Source organism: Neodiprion fabricii, chromosome 4 (genome assembly GCF_021155785.1).
Source record: "Neodiprion fabricii isolate iyNeoFabr1 chromosome 4, iyNeoFabr1.1, whole genome shotgun sequence".
In the NCBI taxonomy this organism is placed as follows: Eukaryota; Metazoa; Arthropoda; class Insecta; order Hymenoptera; family Diprionidae; genus Neodiprion; species Neodiprion fabricii.
In genome coordinates this window covers 27333496-27351180 of record NC_060242.1, presented here as the reverse complement: position 1 = coordinate 27351180, position 17685 = coordinate 27333496, and the positions used below count along the sequence as shown (strand labels likewise).

At 41.9% G+C, this 17685-nt stretch overlaps 1 long non-coding RNA gene across 1 annotated transcript; it reads left to right on the top strand.

Annotated features, from left to right (window-relative positions):
* Window positions 1-6869: 6869 nt before the first annotated feature.
* Window positions 6870-7573, top strand: LOC124179516. The gene is made up of 3 exons (XR_006870084.1): window positions 6870-7053; window positions 7125-7267; window positions 7347-7573. It is a non-coding gene; the product is annotated as an uncharacterized LOC124179516 (long non-coding RNA).
* The last annotated feature ends 10112 nt before the right edge of the window (window positions 7574-17685 follow it).

The following is a 17685-nucleotide window of genomic DNA, read 5'->3' as shown; positions in this document are numbered from 1 at the left end:
TTTTTGTTTGTAACTATTGAGATAACTTTATGCTACTGCAACAAAAGAATTGATGTCCGATTTGTTTGAACAAACGTAATAAACTAAGCAATTAGATTTAATGTTGGAACAACCAGCAAATACAACGGTATTCAAACCGTTACTGCAACGATGCCTACATAAGTAGAATTTTCTAGTAAGTACGGTTAATAAAACTTTTATCATTATGCAAAATACGACTTAAAGCACCTATATATATATATATATATATATATATAGAGAGTAAATGTATATGTAGTATGCAAAATAAATATAGCGAATCCTGTCGAATTTAACGTTGTACACATGTCGGAGTTAATTGACACGAATTACGCGCACGTAAAATCAATTCCGACACACTCACTATACTGGCAAAACTTTCAAAACCTCACTATACAGATGGGGTACATATTGTTTTTCACAGTCCTCACAGAAGTTTGAATGAATAACTTGTACCGATGTAAAACCCGTCGTCAGTTGACAAACAGGATTTCATTAACGTCGGGTTTAGTAAATCGTTTATTATTTAATCCGGAAAGGTGAAAATGCGTAAAGTAGGTTCGAGCATACCTGCAACTAATTTAATACTTGTAAGTGATAAATCATTTACTAACGGAGTCGTTCCCCGCTCGCCAAAGCTGCAGACTCGTAAGAGAAAACGAGCTTTTGCTGCTGTTGGAACAACATGCGGGCGACTAAGGTAGCATTACTTATTATCGGACAGACCCGTCTCTGGGCTTGACTGTTATATCGTAACTCCTAATAAGTAGATTCAGTTGAGCCATTGGAATCAATATGTGCAAGCTGCGTTTGTCTATAACTGCGAATGAGAACGAAGAAAAGGATGAAATGAAAATGTGGAACTGCCTTGATATTAAATTTTGCCATCATATTCAGATAGCATTTCAGATGCGGACATGTATTACAACATAGAATGAGAGAAATTTTCATCATCGTCACAAAAAAATTGATATTTTAATTACGCCCAAATGAATGTATCAGTGGTCGCTAAACGATTTTGTAACTGTCACTATGCGAGTAATAAATTATTTATTACGAAGACAGCTGATCATGTGAGTGTTTATTAATGCGGTTAATAAATTTTTATCGTCGTGAAAGTGCGTATGAATTATGATTACACAATTGTCTGTGTGTGCGCGTATGCATGTGTGTGTGCGTGGGTCAAATAAAGCGTCACGTTTATAAGAAACTCATTAATTTTTAAACCTCATTTTCGTCGATTGAAAAATTTCATTCGATTCGAACGAGCATGATTTACTCAGGTTTAGAAAACCAAAGTCGTGGCAAATAAACTCTCCGCTTATGAACATTATAACGTGTTCCTTATTCGAATTCTAATAAATATCGGCATTAGGAATAAATAACCTGCCGTTAGGCAAACGATCGTTCGCCCAAACAAGCCATTCATAATATCCAACGAATAGAAATCTAAATGTTTACCCAAACGATGTCAAATTATCTCTCTTGATTGTTCCCATTTATCATCGGGATTCCTCGTTCCTCCCGTACCTCATTGTTGAAAACCAGCTCGAGAGATGATGGTTCTACTGATCGGTTAATGTCACAGCTATATCACTGTTTACCGGTTCTCAATTTTCAACTTCATCCGAGAATCGAAAGTATTTTGGACGCGCAGCAAACACCCGGGGAACGGCAAAACGTAGGCGAGAAAGCTTTCTTTGTTCACTTCCGCGTACGCAAAAGCTGCTGAGGAGGATCGAGGATCGTAAAACGAGCGAAGTGTCAATTATTTTGAACCTTCCCGCACTGCAGGGTATATTTTCACCCGATCCTTCCTTCCCAACGAAAAGCCGAACCTCGGAGCGACGCCCATTTCCATCCGATAGCCGGCAGTTCCTCCCTCGATCAATTATTCGCCGGGGAGTTAATTGAACGGCTCTGGACGTCGTTGCGCCTCTTCCGAGCAAAACATCTTCGTGACTCGGTGGCCCCGAATAAGACAAAGACCGACGTCTGCTTGGCGATCAGTCCGCGGTTCTCAGGAACCTCTGGTCTTCCTTTTCTGCTGCGGTTTAGTCGGTCAATAATTGCAACTTCTGTTGCCTTCATAATTCCGGCTCTCCGTTCTCGAGCTCGCAAATTTCCATGCGTACGTTTGTGTATTGAGATCTGTGTATAAATAAATACCAATACGTGAATTTAAAAAATATGCGTGTGCCTCTCGTGATCTCGCGATCAAGTCATCGGCATTGGACGTTGGGCTTCGGTTATCTCGAAATTTATCGCTCATGATTCCTCGGCAAAGCCGAACGGCCCGCGCGTTTCGAAAGAGCCCGAAGAGACGGAAGAATCCTGCGGGCGAAAAGATACGATAGAATTTCATTGCGTGACTCCGGGTGTATGTTGTGCACGATGTGTATCATATACAATGTTACTTCCTGAACGGATGCTGCCTCCAGATAACACCTGACCAAGTTGGCCAGCCGCCGCTATCTAATTTTCCTCCCTGCAAACGAATTTTTTCCCCGATTGATATATCGTAACGACCGAGGATAGAAGTAGAGGGCAAACTCATCTCGCGAAATGACTCAACTCGGACGCGAAACGCGCGACGAGTACGCGATTCTGGACGTGTATTGCACCCACGCTGCATCGAGGTTGGTATACGTCCACCTCGGGTATTATCTACATCTACCTTCGGCCTCAAGTTTTCTCCTCCGCTTACATACCGCGTTGGATGGTTAATTGCTGCTGGGCTCTAGGAATAGCTGTATAATATAGTTTTGTAGACTTGCACGCAAGCAATCGGACGCAGACTTACAGATGCGCCCTGACTTCGTGGCTCAATTTTCGAAACTGGGAATTTGACGTGTGTGTAATTGGCACACTTTGCCGATTCCTGTGAACCACGCGTATAGGGAAGTTTTTTCAGTCGACGGGTTAAGCGGATGCTATGTCAGGTATACCCGTATTCAACCGGCTGCAGAGTAGTCTGCGCCGAGTCTTCGGATTACGCCTTGACTGAGCAGTAGAATAGGTTCTCCTTCTGGCTTTCAGAAAAATTTCGCTTACTTCGTCGGTAATAATTGATAAAAACAAGGAACTGTATTAGCAGATTCTCTTCAATACATATATTCGATTTTATTATATACTTCGTTTAAGCCAAGAGTATCCCGAAAACCTAAAACCACGGTGGTTCACTCTAATATACAAGTACCATGTATAATTTGGGAAAAAACACCATCTGTATTCCAGGAACCAAAGTCTGCAGTTCCGTGTTCAAAAAACTCCTTACCTCATCGTTATCGATGTAACGTTGGAAGGCTCACTACGAGCATGTGAATATTAATGCTCTGTGTTACTAATAGGTGTAAATGGCGGTGGAATCAAGGCATTCGAAATCCCGACGCATCTTTGCTCGACGTTACCGAGCCGTCAACTTGGGTCAAGTTGGGCGAGGTCACGTTGCGGGTTAACTGGGGGCCGATTAACCCGCACGGATGCCTCGAGATCCGGTGTGAATCATGGAATTTGCGAGACGACGAGAGCGAAGTGTTGAAATTTCACATGCCTAGGCATGATTGAACATCGGTCTTCCCAGCGGGTGGTACACGGGTAAAAAACAGTGAATTTTGACGTTTGAAGAAATTGCCTCGGTCTCTGCGAATACAATAATCATGTAAGCAAACGCGCAGCGTAGTTTTAACGGTCTCATACTTCACTCTTGAACGTTGTAGAGCAAATTCGCAACGCGAATATATTCAGCGTGCAGGAAGTTGCGACTTCCACTCGCACGAATCAACTCCGGCATATCTTTGAAAATAATATCTGGCATTTGCCGTGAATTCTTCGCGCATGCCAAAATTCTGTTCAGCTGCTGTTGTAGCGTTTCTCGGATAGTCCACATTTCGAAGTAATACGAACCAACGAGTGATTATCGTGTGCTGAAATTTAAAACTGATCGTCCGAAGATTTGCAGATGAAATTAATCGTCGATGAATTCGGAATAATGATAGAACACATCAGCCGAGTAGTATATAAAACCATCGGTGATAAGACACGGGTGGAGATATGCGTCAGAATTATTTGTCAATTACAATCGAATCAACGACACGGGGAATATTCCAATCTCGCTAATTGTAAATCTGAGAGGCAAGCTCGATGATGGTGAAAGTAATTAGTCAAAAATCAAAGTCTTATAAAATGGATTTAGCAAATTGATGCTCGACCTTTGGCAATATACGTATCCGTCCATCAATTAACGTTACTAATTAGTCTTATCACGCAGAGGCAAAATTTTTTTTCCACAGATTCTTTCAGGGATTAAAACTTTGCAAAAATAATTGGCAGATATTCAATAACATTTTTATATTTTTGTTGATGTTTTTGCGAGACGAGTTATTTAAAATTATTTTTGGCTGGCTAAGAGGCAAAACCCAAATAAACCCTAACTATAGTCAGCTTCGGTTTACTTATAGATTTTATGTACCGAATATTTATAAATATTCGGAGGCATTTTAGATGTGTGAAGATAGGTCCATACGTACATTGCGCGCAGGAAATGAAGTAGACAAAGGTGTCCTTAATTATGGTTAACGACGCAGTTCGACTTCCCGTTTGCCGGTTGTCTTATTTGTTCACAATCTTCGTTTTTCATATTTATTCCACTTGCAATCTTTCTTTCGCGCACGGTGTGAAATAATTAAAATGGAGCCAGATTCGCGTGGCAGCCCCGTTAATTATCTACTACGTCAAAATTCAATGACCTATTATACACCGTGAGATATTACATAAGCCATTTCTCCAGACAGTCAATTCGACGGTGTATCTTCTATATCAGCACGTACGTACATGCATGCGGCACCATCTCTACTCTATTTGTGCATATTCACATAGGCAAATGTGTGCGCGCCGTAGCTTAGAGTCCCGGTCCTCGACCTACAGTCTATACCTACCTACACTATGTCGTACCTATTGATACTGCAGACGACGCATTGGCGTACGTACCTCGGCTTACCGTGAAACCCAATTCTTTGCACAGGATCGCATCGACGATTTCCCGCTCCGTTTCGAGAAACGTATCTGTTGTTGCAGGTGAACTCGTTTCGTGAAATGATGCAGATTCGTGCGGGTCGTTAAACCTTCGTATAGGAAAAATTTCTTGATTTTTTCCCGCATTTCATAATTCATAACACGTTATAACGGTCTTTGAAAACTATGAAACCTGCGCAGGTATTTTTATTACAAACTTTTGTCTTCGTATGAGTCAACCGAAGCAAACCTTAGTTGCCATTCGAGGAAAAATTTAATATTCATTTTTTTCAACGATCGGTTCACTTACTCATGCGTCAAAAGTATTCTCACAGTCGATAGTTATAATTAAATCGTACAACAGCTCGTCGCAAAGAGTCAAAGTCGTGTGATAATTGATTCTTGTTATTTTCATTCTGACATTCCAGAAAGATCAAAGCTTCGCAGTGACGAAGGATGGGCGAGAAAAAGCTGAAAAGATAGAGTAGCGAATAACAAGTTTGTATCTTCGTGACCCTTTGATGCACCCGTTACCTTCGGGATAAGTCGAAAAAAGCGAATAACAACTTTCAATCTTCGTGACCCGTTGATGCACCCGTTAGCTTCGGGATAAGTCAAAAGGAAAGTTACGTATCGGAGTGACGACATATGGAGAGCTGCGTCGCTGTGTGCAGCGTATCCTCACCTGCAGAATAGCCGTAAAGCTTTCGTTTTCAAATAATGCAGAAAATATCCCTTATACCCCCGTGAATTTTTCCAGCTTTTTTACGTATACAATATCCTGTACCTACTCGACGGTGAAGCTGCGGTGACGACTGGATACCCACGTTGACGATAGTAAGATGCATAAGGCATGAGGTACCGCAGATACCGAAGGCGAAAAGGAATGATCCACAGATCCGAGCGATTCTTCCGCGGAGCGAGGGAGAAGGAAGGAGCCTCACCAGGCTGAGCGGGACAATCGGTTTCCTTGGTACTCGGCTACATACACAGTACCTAGGTACGATTTATAAGCGCCTATGGATGTATATGTGTATGAGGAAAGTATGTACCAAGTGGCGAGTCCTTTGTGCCAAGAGAACTGGCAAATGGAAGTTATATGCATCACGGACAACGATATTAGCGGCTATTTGCGCCGCCGTATTCCGCGTTGCACAATGAGCCGCGTTCTCCTGCGAGTTGCAGAAGCATCCTGCGGCACGTAAACCCATGCAGTATGGGTGGGTGTTCTATACGTTATACCTACATACGTGATGCGGAAGGGGGACAGGGAATTAATTTAATTGATGAGTATAGCTTTGGCCGTCTTTCGAGCTTACCGATTTGCTTGGCTCGTGGTTTGTACACCCACAAGGCTTTTTTGATATCGGCTTCTTTACGGAAATCACCTTTGTGTCCGAAGAATGCGAGCCGATTCACTCAGCCACTAAGAAAGTATTTTTCGTTCCGGAGTTTAGATCGGTTTCTCGCTCCACCGCGGTGAAAAATTTGATTTTTCTAAACGGGCGCAGATGAAAATGCCGTGAGTCGATGCATTGCCTTATGTTGAGTCCGTTCCTCTTCCGCTTGTATCATAATAATTTTGTCATCGTCTTTTTAAAAGACAATTGTTTTTCATTCGTACTCACGTTTCTAAATTCATTAATTCGTATTTGCGTATTTGCCGGAAGTGAACCACAGTCGGCAGGTGGCATCCGAAGGCAGGTGCAGCACCGATCAACGACGGGGGCGTCGATAAGGACACAAGAACGGTAGAATTTCGTAACCGCGGGCGTCAGGCGCTTGCAGCTATCGCTAGGGATCCTCCACGTCAGTCTCGCTGCTACCTCGGGGATCTACGTTGATTTTACCGACGGACGGGAACAGCTCGGCAGTCCGCATGCGATCGACGGACGCTTACCCTCCTGAAGCAGAACCTTGTACAACCATCAGTCGTGCGAAGCTTGAGATGATACGACGTTATCCAGTAACGTTAAAACGAGAATTAATTTCCGGGTGTCGTAGATCGAGAAGAAAAGCTATGTACGTACACGATTGCCTCGAGACCCTTTTTGTGCAAATCAATGATTGCTGATAGTGTATTCTCAATTTAGGAATCTATGTTCCGATCTACCGATGAAACTTTTGGATGAACAGCGTCATGATAATCATGAAATATAGGAAATTCTGGTTGTACGTTAGACATACCGAGAAGAAAGTATGATTAGCAGGAGTGAAAATATTATCGAGAGCTAATGTGAGTATAGTTGATCCTTGGGATTGACAATATATGGTAAAAGAAAGAAGAAAAAGTAATGCAGTTGAGACCTTTTCAGCACATTTCCCACTAATTGAGGCGCAGAAGAACGCGAGACAGCTATAATGACAACGGTTGAAGGAATTCAACAAGACGTCTTGTTAGCTTTCTTGTATGATGTCGGATTGTGATTCAAGATGATCTGGTTACACGTTTACATGGAAATTGTTGAAGCACAGCTGTAACTAAGTCCGTTGAATTTATTGTAAGGCCTGGAACTTCACGTCTCGAAATCAATTTGATGGACCCTTTGTGGATTATTTGACACCTGAGTAAGCTCAAGGGGACATTTGGATCATCGTAGAACGCGTGAACAATTTGTAGATTTTCTGCTAATACTTTTGTGCATCTGCTCGCATCGTGATCAGAATGCACGCCATCGACTTCTCCCCTAAAAAACCGTCAATACAGAATGACGAGAAATCAATTCTCACATCATTCAAAATGGGCAAGCTTCAAATAAAGAAATTGGAAACCATCGATTTGAAAAACTCTTTCTAGACAAATTGGACCCCAAAGAAACCAGAACAGGCATTCAACCCATCATAGGAGCAGAAGATAAGGACATAAAAACGGAATTTTCCATTTTTAGAGTTTGACTTATAACCCGCTGCTGCTGTATTTTTCAAAATCGCGAAAATTTTCGTCCAAACTGGAAAGAGGTAAGCCTTACTTTTCCCTTCATTTACGGAGCCGAAAATTTTTGGTCTCAGATTCTATTTGTATGACCCTTTCCTGAGTGATTAGACCCTCAGGAACTCGGAAAATGTATCGAAGAGAGCGTGGGACCAACAGCAGAAAAGGTACGATAAAAATTTTCTGTTTTCAGCTGTAACTTTTGATCCGTTCATCACAGCGTATTGGGACTGCGCCCAATCGATTCCTGTCGTAAAATTACGTCAGAATAGTGTACCAAATAATTTATTCCAGCACTCTTCAGAATCGCGAAAATTTTCGCTTAGAGTGCAAAGGGGTTAGCCTTCCTTTTTTTTACGATTTTTGGTCAAAAAATCTATTGTCTCAGATTCGATTTGCATGACCCTTTCCTGACGTCTTGGACCCCCATGATTGCAGGAAACGCACCAAAAAGAGCGGAGGGCCAACAGCAGAGAAAATACAAAGGAAAAAGCACCTGCTGAAAAATGTCGAAAACACCGGTTCTCGTTTTTTGGCTGTGACATATGATGCGTTGATCGCAGTTTTACGCCCCGACGTACCGCCTTGGCGTACCTTTTTCAAAATTCCATTTCATTTCATTTCTTTAATTTCTTCAATGCACAGATATTATTTCATTAAAATCTCATATTCTAGTAACGGCGAGTTCCACCCCTCCCGGCAAAAGTGACGTAGAGACCAACAATGATCCCTAGTATAAGGTTCAACTTTCTTCTATTTAACTGGTACCAAGAACTGAAATAGGAGACTGCTGAATTAGCATCAGTAGCGCTCAGCCTGGAGATATCCCTCTTTTTAAGTTAAAACTATAACCAATAACTAGGATAAACCACTACCTTTGGAAACACCAAATTAAAATAGATTACTTATTAGAATGTATGAATGAATGTGTGAACATTGTATGTAAATATTTCTTGTTCATATTTTTAATGTGTCACCGACGAGATTAAGAATCGTCGGAACACCGTCAAAGAGCATGAAGTAACGCTGACCATGTCGATTTGGGCGCCAGGAGATCGCCCTCGCACCTCATTGGCTAATTACCGTTGTAACTTATTACAACTGCAGCTCCTTGGACCCTCGGGCCCAAGAAGCCGCGTCTTTCGTCTGTCAAGTCGCGAGGTGCGTTGACATCAACCCGTATTAGCCCTTCTTGAGCAATAGTAGCGTTCGGAAAATCTTAGTTGTGACCGGCCTAAAGTCTCGCGCTAATTCGTCAAATTCGAGCATTCAGTTATTCTGTTAGCTGCAAAAGACTCACTATCTTCTACGTTTCCATCTTTTCTGTGCTTTACTAAATCTCATCATTTCGAGAATAGACATTTTTATGCCATTCCATTTTCCGTAATTAAATTGAGTTCGGCCCTGATTCAACCGAATCAGGTAACTTTAAGTGCTGATAATAATAACTACACTATTATTTTTAATAAATAATCTTTGGAATCATTTTTAACATATGTCAAAATCAGCAAATTAACATTTTCAACTATAGCTTTCGATAGTAAGATATCATTCTAAATCTACAAAGACTAAGTGACCGACGTTCAACATCGTTCGATTCATCAACTCTTCCGAACTTGAGGTGAGGCCCTGGTCCAGAATTCTACTGACGCAGACCGACACGATCCGACGGCTCTCAATCTCGTCGACCGATTCACCTGAAGATAAGTCAATCCGAGTGTTAATCTTCGAAATTGAACGAATTCTTGTTTCACCTTTATAATCAAAATCTACTTCAGTAATATTCATTTAAAAGCAAGTCTAAAATTGGTGGGTAGCTTCACTACCGCAATAAATCATACTTATTGTTTCCAAGAATTAACCAACAAGACTTAACAATAGGATATATAATAGATTTAAGATAATCTAAAAATAGAGATACAATATCGAATAATCACGACCAGCTAGTTATAAGCATCGTTCAGAGTAGATGTTCCTGGTACCAAATAATAATTTCCTTTAGGATAGAATAACACACGATTTGTATAAACTTGAACACTTTATAAATTGTTGCTTTCGGCTCTTATGACATTATCACCATTGATTGTTACCAGACATTTCAATCACCAAATCGAAACAGAATATACTTCATCTTTTACCAGTTAAACCATATTAAACCATTTATTTTGAACGACCTTTTCCCCATTTTAATTATTACAAAATTGCCTCAACAATTTAAACAAACCTCACAGACCTGTACAGGTCTATAGCAACACGATCCTACAAATTACCGGCTCATCGGAAGGTAGGTCTTTTCTTAGTTTTAATATTTATTCATTGTCGTTACGGGGGAGCTCGATTATTCAATTAATCATTAACTACTACCGCTCAGTACACACTCACCCCCACGTAGCAGCAGCGTATTGGGACTGCGCCCTATCGATTTCTCTCGCAAAATTACGTCGGAATAGTGCGTAAAAGAATTTATTTCGGCGCTTTTCAAAATCGCGAAAATTTTCGCCAAAAATACAAAGGGGTAAGCCTTGCTGTTTTTTTCGGCGAAAAACTTTTAGTCTCCGATTCGATTTGTATGACCCTTTTCTGACCAATTGGACCCCCAGGAACTCAGAAAACGCAGCGAAAACAGCGTGGGATCAACAGGAGAAAAGTGACGAAGTAAAAAGCACCTGCTGAAAAATGTCGAAATCACGGGTTTTCGTTTTTTGGCTGTAACTTTTGATGCGTTGATCGCAGCGTATCGGGACTGCGCTAAATCGATTCGTCTCGCAAAATTGCGTCCGAATAGTGCCAGAGAAAATTTATTCCAGCACTTTTTAAATATTAATCCTCACGTAATATTTTTGATATGTGCTGATACTGAAAATATTTATTGCCATTTCAGGTACAACCCGAGGTGGTTATCGGTGGTTGTTCGAGGTGGTTAGCGATTGTTGGAGGTGGTCGGAGGTGGACGAGGAGGAGGACGAACTGAACTGAGTCTCAAAACCCTGTTGACATGAAAGCAGCTATTCGATAGAAATTATAGTTTATAGTTTACACAGCTCATTGCATGATATTTCATTACAAATACATATGTTTCAATGTATTTAGGAATAATTTATCAAATATACGATAAAATTGATGCACCGGATCATCGTCGACTTTAACTTTTGAAATGTCCTACCATTTTCGAACACCTACCTCCCCCTGCCGCCTCCGACCATCAATGGCCACTTTCGACCACCCCCTATCACCTTCTGCTAGCGCCGACCACCTCCTAACATTTCCGAACACCTCCAACCATCCTAGTTAGCTATATTACCAGATTAGCTATGATATGAAAAGAGAAGAATTATTCATTTCGAAATGGGATTCTATTCGACGCGCGCTCGATGTATTCCATAACATTAGTATTCATAATTATTCCAACAACTTTTCATTTGCTCTCTCGATCTTGAATTTTCATAGGCATAGAATCGAAACGTTGTTTTAGCTGGTCGCAAGTGAAGTATCTGCGTTGGGTAGAGGAGCAGAATTGTTTTTCGAAAAGTATTCGGATGGAAAAAAATTCAGAGTAACTGTAATACATCACGGATGCGCTAATTTTGAACGAGATGAAATGGATGCTTCGTATATGAGACGGTATTTAACGCTGCGTAGTGGTTTAAAGACCTAGAAAGGTAATAGGGAGAGAAAGAACGACGCTTCTTAACACTTCGAGTGTATTTTAACACACATTTGAAAGATACGAGCGAAATTTTTCATCATCCAACTGTCGCAGAACGGCAGCGTTATTAGCCGACCCGTTCACTGAAGAATATATCTTCAGTCAACGGCTGACCATCGAAGGGCCTGGCCGCTTGAGTCTGGAATCGGCAGGAGAGATAAAGTGTGTATTTCTCGTATGAAATGTGAAAGCTAAAATCATTATACATCATATCATATCATCGTACATCATACATCATACATCATACATCGTACATCATACATCATCATACATAGTATCAAAGTTTGAAACCATAGTTTGGATGTCGGACGTTCAGAAAGTGACGTCACCAATTCAAAATCAGCTAGCCGAATTTCTCAGTCTGGAAACAACCGCGCAGTAGAGCGGACGCATGAGAGTCGCGCTCCGCAAATTTCGAGTACCGGGTTCTCAACCTCCCGGATCCCGCGCTTCGGGTCCGCTACGTATTTCGAGTACCGGGTTCTCAACGTCCCCGATCCCGCGCTTCGGGTCTGCTACGCGGTGAAACTCGACTTCCAGGATAAGCGCTCCGTGGTTCCTGGTTCATGTTTACAATAAATTATTTCAATTCGTTTTTCGCGCAACCCCAAATTCGGTAGCTGTCAGTCCGCTAATAAAATTTCTCGGCTTCCAGGACAAGCGCTCCGTGGTTCCTGGTTCATGTTTACAATAAATTATTTCAATTCGTTTTTCGCGCAACCCCAAATTCGGTAGCTGTCAGTCCGCTAATAAAACTTCCCGACTTCCAGGACAAGCGCTCCGTGGTTCCTGGTTCATGTTTACAATAAATTATTTCAATTCGTTTTTCGCGCAACCCCAAATTCGGTAGCTGTCAGTCCGCTAATAAAATTTCTCGACTTCCAGGACAAGCGCTCCGTGGTTCCTGGTTCATGTTTACAATAAATTATTTCAATTCGTTTTTCGCGCAACCCCAAATTCGGTAGCTGTCAGTCCGCTAATAAAACTTCCCGACTTCCAGGACAAGCGCTCCGTGGTTCCTGGTTCATGTTTACAATAAATTATTTCAACTCGTTTTTCGCGTAACCCCAAATTCGGTAGCTGTCAGTCCGCTAATAAAATTTCTCGACTTCCAGGACAAGCGCTCCGTGGTTCCTGGTTCATGTTTACAATAAATTATTTCAATTCGTTTTTCGCGCAACCCCAAATTCGGTAGCTGTCAGTCCGCTAATAAAATTTCTCGACTTCCAGGACAAGCGCTCCGTGGTTCCTGGTTCATGTTTACAATAAATTATTTCAATTCGTTTTTCGCGCAACCCCAAATTCGGTAGCTGTCAGTCCGTTAATAAAACTTCCCGACTTCCAGGACAAGCGCTCCGTGGTTCCTGGTTCATGTTTACAATAAATTATTTCAATTCGTTTTTCGCGCAACCCCAAATTCGGTAGCTGTCAGTCCGCTAATAAAATTTCTCGACTTCCAGGACAAGCGCTCCGTGGTTCCTGGTTCATGTTTACAATAAATTATTTCAATTCGTTTTTCGCGCAACCCCAAATTCGGTAGCTGTCAGTCCGCTAATAAAACTTCCCGACTTCCAGGACAAGCGCTCCGTGGTTCCTGGTTCATGTTTACAATAAATTATTTCAACTCGTTTTTCGCGCAACCCCAAATTCGGTAGCTGTCAGTCCGCTAATAAAATTTCTCGACTTCCAGGACAAGCGCTCCGTGGTTCCTGGTTCATGTTTACAATAAATTATTTCAATTCGTTTTTCGCGCAACCCCAAATTCGGTAGCTGTCAGTCCGCTAATAAAATTTCTCGGCTTCCAGGACAAGCGCTCCGTGGTTCCTGGTTCATGTTTACAATAAATTATTTCAATTCGTTTTTCGCGCAACCCCAAATTCGGTAGCTGTCAGTCCGCTAATAAAATTTCTCGACTTCCAGGACAAGCGCTCCGTGGTTCCTGGTTCATGTTTACAATAAATTATTTCAATTCGTTTTTCGCGCAACCCCAAATTCGGTAGCTGTCAGTCCGCTAATAAAATTTCTCGACTTCCAGGACAAGCGCTCCGTGGTTCCTGGTTCATGTTTACAATAAATTATTTCAATTCGTTTTTCGCGCAACCCCAAATTCGGTAGCTGTCAGTCCGCTAATAAAATTTCTCGACTTCCAGGACAAGCGCTCCGTGGTTCCTGGTTCATGTTTACAATAAATTATTTCAATTCGTTTTTCGCGCAACCCCAAATTCGGTAGCTGTCAGTCCGCTAATAAAATTTCTCGACTTCCAGGACAAGCGCTCCGTGGTTCCTGGTTCATGTTTACAATAAATTATTTCAATTCGTTTTTCGCGCAACCCCAAATTCGGTAGCTGTCAGTCCGCTAATAAAATTTCTCGGCTTCCAGGACAAGCGCTCCGTGGTTCCTGGTTCATGTTTACAATAAATTATTTCAATTCGTTTTTCGCGCAACCCCTAATTCGGTAGCTGTCAGTCCGCTAATAAAATTTCTCGGCTTCCAGGACAAGCGCTCCGTGGTTCCTGGTTCATGTTTACAATAAATTATTTCAATTCGTTTTTCGCGCAACCCCAAATTCGGTAGCTGTCAGTCCGCTAATAAAATTTCTCGACTTCCAGGACAAGCGCTCCGTGGTTCCTGGTTCATGTTTACAATAAATTATTTCAATTCGTTTTTCGCGCAACCCCAAATTCGGTAGCTGTCAGTCCGCTAATAAAATTTCTCGACTTCCAGGACAAGCGCTCCGTGGTTCCTGGTTCATGTTTACAATAAATTATTTCAATTCGTTTTTCGCGCAACCCCAAATTCGGTAGCTGTCAGTCCGCTAATAAAATTTCTCGACTTCCAGGACAAGCGCTCCGTGGTTCCTGGTTCATGTTTACAATAAATTATTTCAATTCGTTTTTCGCGCAACCCCAAATTCGGTAGCTGTCAGTCCGCTAATAAAATTTCTCGACTTCCAGGACAAGCGCTCCGTGGTTCCTGGTTCATGTTTACAATAAATTATTTCAATTCGTTTTTCGCGCAACCCCAAATTCGGTAGCTGTCAGTCCGCTAATAAAATTTCTCGGCTTCCAGGACAAGCGCTCCGTGGTTCCTGGTTCATGTTTACAATAAATTATTTCAATTCGTTTTTCGCGCAACCCCTAATTCGGTAGCTGTCAGTCCGCTAATAAAATTTCTCGGCTTCCAGGACAAGCGCTCCGTGGTTCCTGGTTCATGTTTACAATAAATTATTTCAATTCGTTTTTCGCGCAACCCCAAATTCGGTAGCTGTCAGTCCGCTAATAAAATTTCTCGGCTTCCAGGACAAGCGCTCCGTGGTTCCTGGTTCATGTTTACAATAAATTATTTCAATTCGTTTTTCGCGCAACCCCTAATTCGGTAGCTGTCAGTCCGCTAATAAAATTTCTCGACTTCCAGGATAAGGTTGCTGGGTGAGTAAAACACTTTTATAATATTTGATGGCAATTGTAATTATATTTCATCTGAAATATTACAAACTTGTCACGTTTACAATAAATCATTTCAATTCATTTTTCGTGCAAGCACATATTCAGTAGCTATGAATAATCTTGTACAATTTATTATATTATTAATTAATTGATCAATTACATTAATCCTTACACAATATTTTTGATGTATTCCTATACTAAAAATATTCATTACTATTCCAGGTATTACCCGAGGTGGTCGGAGGTGGACAAGGAGGAGGACGAGCTGGACGAGGAGGAGGACCAGGTGGACGTGGAGGAGGACGAGGTGGACGAGGAGGAGGCGGGGTGGGTCGTGGGAGAGGACCTCTCCTCTCCTCAGAGGAGGGGAGGGGGAGGGGCAGGGAAGGGGGAGCGGCGGGCGGGGAGGGGGAAGGGAAGGGAAGGGGTGGCGGCGGGGCGGGGGAGGGCGGTGGCGGGAGGGAGGGAGGGCGGGAGGGCGGGAGGGCGGGAGGGCGGGAGGGTGGGAGGGAGGGAGGGCGGGAGGGAGGGAGAGGGAAGGGGCGGGCGGGTGGGTGTTTTGCTCTATTAACTTTAACGGGCTCGCATTAACATCCGTCCTCTACTCTCTTCCTCCCGCCCTCCCTCCCTCCCTCCCGCCCTCCCTCCCTCCCACCTACCCACCCTCCCTCCCTCCCTCCCTCCCTCCCTCCCATCCCCGCCCCGCCCCGCCGCCCGCCCTTCCCTTCCCTTCCCTCCCCTTCCCTTCCCGTCCCTTCCCCCCCACCCGCCTCTCCCCCTTCCCTGCCCCTCCCGCTCCCCTCCTCTGAGGAGAGGAGAGGTCCTCTCCCGCGACCCACCCGGCCTCCTCCTCGTCCACCTCGTCCTCCTCCTCGTCCACCTGGTCCTCTTCCTCGTCCAGCTTGTCCTCCTCCTCGTCCACTTCCGACCACCTCGGGTAATACCCGGAATAGTAATGAATATTTTTAGTATAGGAATACATGAAAAATATTGTGTAAGGATTAATGTAATTAATCAATTAAATAATAATATGATAAATTGTACAAGATTATTCATAGCTACTGAATATGTGCTTGCACGAAAAATGAATTGAAATAACTTATTGTAAACGTGATAAGTGTGTAATATTTCAGATGAAATATAATTACAGTTGCCATCAAATATTATAAAAGTGTTTTACTCACCCAGCACAAATCCTCGTCCTCCTCGTCCTCCTCCTCGTCCACCTCCGACCACCTTCAACCACCTCAGGTTATACCTTGAATAGTAATAAATATTTTCAGTATAAGAACACATCGAAAATATTGTGTAAGGATTAATATAATTGAGTAATTAATTAAATAATCAATCAATAATATAATAAATTGTATAAGCTTATTCGTAGCAACTGAATTTGTGCTTGCGCGAAAAATGAATTGAAATAATTTATTGTAAAGGTGACAAGTTTGTAATATTTCAGATGAAATATAATTACAATTGCCATCAAATATTATAAGAATATTAATTAATCAATTAATAATGTAATAAATTGAATAAGATTATTCATAGCTACTAAATATGTGCTTGTACGAAAAATGAATTGAAATAATTTATTGTAAAGGTGACAAGTTTGTAATATTTCAGATGAAATATAATTACAATTGCCATCAAATATTATAAGAATATTAATTAATTAATTAATAATGTAATAAATTGAATAAGATTATTCATAGCTACTAAATATGTGCTTGCACGAAAAATGAATTGAAATAATTTATTGTAAACGTGACAAGTTTGTAATATTTCAGATGAAATATAATTACAATTGCCATCAAATATTATAAAAGTGTTTTACTCACCCAGCAACCTTATCCTGGAAGGCGAGAAATTTTATTAGCGGACTGACAGCTACCGAATTTGGGGTTGCGCGAAAAACGAATTGAAATAATTTATTGTAAACATGAACCAGGAACCACGGAGCGCTTGTCCTGGAAGTCGAGAAATTTTATTAGCGGACTGACAGCTACCGAATTTGGGGTTGCGCGAAAAACGAATTGAAATAATTTATTGTAAACATGAACCAGGAACCACGGAGCGCTTGTCCTGGAAGTCGGGAAGTTTTATTAACGGACTGACAGCTACCGAATTTGGGGTTGCGCGAAAAACGAATTGAAATAATTTATTGTAAACATGAACCAGGAACCACGGAGCGCTTGTCCTGGAAGTCGAGAAATTTTATTAGCGGACTGACAGCTACCGAATTTGGGGTTGCGCGAAAAACGAGTTGAAATAATTTATTGTAAACATGAACCAGGAACCACGGAGCGCTTGTCCTGGAAGTCGGGAAGTTTTATTAGCGGACTGACAGCTACCGAATTTGGGGTTGCGCGAAAAACGAATTGAAATAATTTATTGTAAACATGAACCAGGAACCACGGAGCGCTTGTCCTGGAAGCCGAGAAATTTTATTAGCGGACTGACAGCTACCGAATTTGGGGTTGCGCGAAAAACGAATTGAAATAATTTATTGTAAACATGAACCAGGAACCACGGAGCGCTTGTCCTGGAAGTCGAGAAATTTTATTAGCGG